This window comes from Paramormyrops kingsleyae, chromosome 24 (assembly GCF_048594095.1).
Source record: "Paramormyrops kingsleyae isolate MSU_618 chromosome 24, PKINGS_0.4, whole genome shotgun sequence".
NCBI classification, from domain to species: domain Eukaryota; kingdom Metazoa; phylum Chordata; class Actinopteri; order Osteoglossiformes; family Mormyridae; genus Paramormyrops; species Paramormyrops kingsleyae.
Genome location: NC_132820.1, coordinates 13,390,253 through 13,396,154, shown reverse-complemented (window position 1 = coordinate 13,396,154; position 5,902 = coordinate 13,390,253). Strand labels below are relative to the sequence as shown.

Below are 5,902 nucleotides of genomic sequence, written 5' to 3'. Positions count from 1 at the left end.
GGTAACCTCTTGCCCCGGTTGACTGCTCTGAGTTCAGTTCCCCTTCTGGATCCTCCACAAGCTGGTGCTCGAATTTTAGGAGGACACTGTTCAGACCTCCCCTTCTCTGTCTCTATGCGTATCTGTGGCCTGTATGTGTAGCTTTTGGTTCTCTGCACCCACGTTGTCACTGTCTGTCCCTCGCTCCTGTCACGGGGGCCCGCAGAGGGACAGCGGGTTGATTTCATTACATGGCGTGTTTGTGTCTGTGAGCTGGGTCATGGGATTTCCATGGCAACGGCAGTAACACAAAAAGGTTGTGTACACAAAGGCAGTGCAAGTCGGGAAAATGTGTTTGATGGAGAAATACGAGAATTACATCATTTAAATTGCCAAAATCTAGTCTTTTACTGCTCTCACTTGTACAGATATTTAGTTGTACATTTTCTGTTAGTTCTTCATGGTTGATATAGTTTATTTGATGTGGATATATGTGTTCAGTTTTGCCGTAATTCACTCTCCTCACCTTCCAGTGACCTCACGGCTAGATGCTTCTGCTGATGCTGCAGGTCCTTAACCGCTTTGCCACCTGTGACCCGGACAGGGAACATTCCAGAGATCGCTCTTCATGGGCAGGATGCCGGAGAGCCAGAACGGGCCCCCCCACCTCATCGCCAACGGTGAGTCAAGCAGATTCCCCACAGATACCGGGGCCGTCGTCCTGGAGACAGCCAGGGGACAAGATCTCAGGAGGGAGAGATGGATCAGCATGTTTTCAAGTTAGCGATGACTGGAACGCGACCAGATCAGGGAAACTTCTCCTTGAGTGCATACTGGCTGGAAAATAGCGGTGACATCGTGTTTAGCATGGTGCCTACATAACCGAACCCACAACTTCAGATATCACTACTTTGACTGTCTCTGTACTCTGGGAGGGAATTATGGAATTCTGGGCTTATTGAGATTATATCACCCCCCCCAGCAGCCGCCGATGCTCTCCTTTAAGGCAGCTATGGAAACGTACCACTTAATATCACAGACATCTATATGGTTTAGGAACCTAATGCGCTTTATCGCGTGAAGGATCTCACTTCATGTTAACGCAGCCAGCGTGGCTGGCTCGTGGGAGTTTAACTTACACAAACATGTTCTGAGGGCAGAACGATAAATGATTGGCTCAGAGAGAAAACCAATCAGATCGAAGAGGAGGTGGGTCCAAGCAATAGAGGAGGCGGGACCAAGACATCTGATTGGTTGGTCTCACCTCATTTTGTTGCTTGGATCCACCTCTTCTATAATCTGATTGGCTACCTCACTGGACCACTCATTTTTCGTTCTGCCCTCAGAACATTTTTATGTTATTTTATGTTATGTCTTATTATGAACCCATGTTTGTTAGTGGCTAACGGGGGCTATTCTTGAATGGTCTGTTTCTCTTTCACGTCCTGTTCAGAGCCCTTCTGTTCACTGTCGGTCACATTTGACCGTGCATCCTATTGGGGATCAGAGAGGCGTGTCTGTTGGTTGGTTGCGGTCTTGATTGTTTAAAATGCGTTTGATGTGTCGCATGGAAACAGATGCCACCCCGAACTGCATCTCGTCTATCCTGACGGTCCCCCCTCTGCTGAAACTCACGACTTTCACGCTCGGCCACAGCCCCCCCCCCCCCCCCCGTTCATGATTTACATATTGCCTGACCATCGATTGACCTTTTAGCACCTGGTGATGCCCCTGGACCCCGCTGTCTCGGGCCTAACCCTACCCGTCCATCAGCAGGGGCTGCGGGACGTTTGCTACGCCGGTGCTGCTTCAGTCCTCTGTGCATATCGGACCCCCACCGCGATCCGATTATCGCTGTTCCAAGGGAATAATTCCCCTGCCGGTGCTGAGGAGAGGCCGGGCTGGGTCCCCACTTCGATCCACTGGACGTCCTCACCAGTACCCATCCTTCCCGTCGCCATGGCTACCTCACGGCCGCTCCTCCTGTTTTCACGGTGCATCCTGATGTTTTTTCACGGTGCATGTTTCGCCCCGTCTGAGTGAGCCAGGCACCGGGGACACTTATATGAGCATCTTATGCAAACATCTGCTGGGGGTTATGAAACGCAGTAACGGGTGGGGGTGGGGGGGTGTCGCCACATTGACACTGCTTCATATGTAAAGACTGGTGCTGTGCGGGTCGGTACAATGCAGCGCGGCACCCCAGGGATGAAGGGGGGCTCGGATGACCTCCCTCAGAGCGCCGGCAACGCGCGGCCAACACCACCGGCCGATCGATCCAGAATGTTCTCCCCTCTGTGTGTCCAGCCAGCTAAAGCAGCAGAAGCGACCCTCTGAACGAAGGAAACTTATTTTTATCTCCAAAAAAAATTAAATTTTTCTGATATTTTGCACGATATCGAGAATGTAACCTTCAGTTTCAAATCATTATCCTCCTGTTTACACCCAGACAACACTTTGGATGCATATCCAGTCCTTATAAAACCAGGGCGGAATCCAGGGTTACAGTCAATGGCCTGATTTACTGTAAATTTCCCATGTTTTTTGGCTCCTCAAAGCGCTCCTCTATATTGGGCGTTCGACGGTGGGCTGAGCAAATAGCACAGAGGGAGAATACAGGAGAAAATGTGTCTGAATTGAGGATGGCTTGTCTTCACAGTAGTGCTACACATTTGTGTGTCCTTGCTGCAGGTATAGGTATATACTCAGTGGTGCAGCCAATCGGTCTCGCCATACTTGGGTCAGCTGGTATAGTCACATGATCTCATTGGGTAATATTTAGCATCAGTGTATATACGATGTCCCTGGATCTGTCAGCTTTAATGCAATATAAGCAAACACATTTTTGTGGGTTAACACAACTCTGTATAAGCCTTTAAACCAGGGTCTTGTTACAGTAAAGTGACACAGGAGAACAGAATACTGCTGCTACAGCCACAACAATGATCATAATGATCATCGCTTTTATTATTGTTTTTGACAGTTACACAGGAACAAAATTACAGAGTAGGATCTCCTTGCAATCTTGCTGTCATTAGCCACGTGGTTAAGTTTGTCCTAAAGTACAGGTACCCAACGTAACAGAAAGGCAGGCACTGCCAGACTGGTTTACTCTTGTTTGTATGTAGGTCTACCAGGTGAGGGGGGGCATCGCGTGTTGAAGACAAAAACGAGAGGCGGCAACAGACGTGTGTGAGCGGAGAATGAGCCTCTAAAGCAGTGTCTTGTCCCCCCCCCCCACGCTATCAAGGTATTCCTGGAAAGGTCGGGGCAGGGTGGTGAGGGGGGCGGTGGAGATGTCTGGAGGCATTTAAAGAGGACCTCTTGTTCCAGATGCGGAACGCTGCAGCCTTTTCCAGAATTCCCCCCCCCCCCCCCCAAAGTCCACATCCTTCTCTGGGTGATAGCTGGGCTGCCACTGTCAAGCTTTAAGGGCGGGCAGCAAAAGGATAATTCATTTAACGGCTGTTTATGGTTTTCAATGTAATTCTGTCTGATTTCACCATAAAATCGAGACTAAAAAGGCTACAATCGAAAACATAATATGACCCCTGAGCTGCTCCAGAGACCTTCGTATTGCTGGTTCATGGAGATCATTTACCTGGAAGACATCAGCAACAGCATTCTGGCTGAAACTCGGTGCATGTTTTTCACGATTTTTTTTGAGCAGTCCTGCTGTTTGGTTCGAGGCTCAAACTGGCGCGGTCTTCTGGGTCAGGACTGTTTGGGTTTTGAGGCTCGGATTATGTTTGACAGACTAAACAGGAGCACAGGACCAGACATGGGAGCTGAGGACGATAACGGGCCCGCGGCCTTGGGCTGGCAACTGCCCGTCAGATGCATTCTGGGAAAACGCAGGGACACGGAAGGAAAGAGGTGCCAGGTAGGCACTGAGGAAGGTTGGGGGGGGGTCATAGGATACATTTGGATCCATTTGGTTTGTGTGGAAATATTTTTGCTTTTCCTTGGTGTTAAACATCACAGAAACGTTTTTGCGAGTTACTTTGCATGCATTTTGGTCTAAGTGATGCATCCGCCTCTTCTTCATGTCCCCGAAACTCACAGTGACCAATGGTGAACGATGGTGAATTGGATATCTGTAAAAGGCCAGGATGTCTACGGGAATCAGCTCTCTCCCACCACACCCAGCCCACGTCGAGGTTTCAGTTCATATTCCTGCAGTGGCAGAGTCCTGGAGTCTTCCGGAATGTCATGTGAGACATTAAATCTTGATCTTTTAATGGGTTCAGGAATGTGCAAGTGAAAGCTATATAGTTTGGCTTAAATGCCTTTGGTCCAGAGGTGAATGTATTTAAGCAGACATGTAATGTGATTTGAATCAAGCTTTTATTAAAGAGTTCCTTGTCACACTTGATAACATAATGGTCACTGTTTTATGGGGCTGGATATTTCAGATTGAACCAATCAGGCACCTTGACTGTCCGTTGGAGTTTCGAACCTGCATCCCTGATCCCCTGCTGATGCTTTTTTCCGGTTGACATCTTTTGAGCATCTTTGTTATCCAGAAAGGCTCCCAGAATGTTTACAGGAATGCCGGAGAATGATGACACAGCGATCCCTCCTCTCTTAGGGTCAGGTACAATCCAGCGTAGGTCATGACACGGATGGTCGGGTGGGATCATCAGAGCCACCAAAACCATTTAGACCCCGGAGCCTCTGATGTTTCAGGGTTTGTCGGGGTCAGATGTGAATTCCCCGTGACTCACATATCATTCCAGTCTTGGAGTCTTATGCCTGCCAGAGGGATCCGTGTACGTCGGAACACAAATAAAAGCAGGAGGAACGGCTGCGGAGCACCGCCAAACCCAAACATCTTCCCATTTCCCACACTCCTGTGGATGGACACGAATGTTTTCTCAGAGTTCCTGGAAACAGAGCCCTGATAAGGGTGAAGCTCAGGTTTAGTATTTCACTGCAGGCCAGAAGTGAAAAATGAAAACAGGGGCGGTAAATACCAGACATCAGCATGTCAGAAGCCCTGTGAGCTTCTGCTCTAGAAACATGTTTGTCATGTTCTTATGAAGGACACTATAGGAGTCTATCTTCTTGTGTATGAAAAGAGCGTCACCATACCTGCTGCTCTCTGGAATTACTCCAGCACTCTCTCTTCTGGACCGACGTGTTCTATACTGAGCTCACAACTTTCATGGCACAAATCAATGTCTTAACTATTCATCTGTTGGATCGTGTGTCTACGATCTTAATTATTTTTTTTTGTTGTTGAGTTCGGTGACGTTGAACTAGCAGTGCTTTGAGTTTGTTAGCAAAGGCTGCCACCTGGTGGTGAATGCAGGCACATCCTGAAACGACAGCGAAACACAACAATTTCAGGTTAATTACATTCCACAAGAACCTAACGTCCATGACCGATCCTCAAGTTAGCCATACGGTTGTATTTAGTGTACTATTAGTTAATTAACATTAATGATGTTAATGTTATAGCGTTGTTATGATAACAATAAATATCCTAATTTGTAAGAATAATCTCTTATTAGGTCTAATTACTATACATAAAATAGATACCTCCCGCTGGCTCAGTGTGATGGGGTGCACTGTCACCAGGCAGACACTAGATGGCTCTCTCATTCTTGTTATTAATATGCTTTTTAGACATGTGGTGCAATACAGTAGCGGGGCTAGAGATCATCTTTGCTTTACATGATGGCGGCATTTTTAAATGAACAAAGTCAGTATTGAAGTAGTGTTCCCCGGCCTACGCGGCGGTAATCCTGCCATTTTAACAGCACCTTTTACATCCCCTGTCCTCCAGTGAGTTTTCTCAAATAATATCTTGCTCAATGTGTTTCACGAAAAGGAGTACACTGTATGTACAAAAGTATCAGGACACCGGGCCATTATGCCTACAGGAACTGTTATGTCATCCCAGTCTAAATCCATAGGT

The 5,902-nt window shown here is 47.6% G+C and overlaps 1 long non-coding RNA gene across 1 annotated transcript; it reads left to right on the top strand.

Annotated features, from left to right (window-relative positions):
* Positions 1–338: 338 nt before the first annotated feature.
* LOC140582399 (uncharacterized) lies at positions 339–4,850 on the top strand. Its single transcript, XR_011985355.1, has 3 exons — positions 339–659; positions 3,736–3,862; positions 4,045–4,850. It is a non-coding gene; the product is annotated as an uncharacterized lncRNA (long non-coding RNA).
* The last annotated feature ends 1,052 nt before the right edge of the window (positions 4,851–5,902 follow it).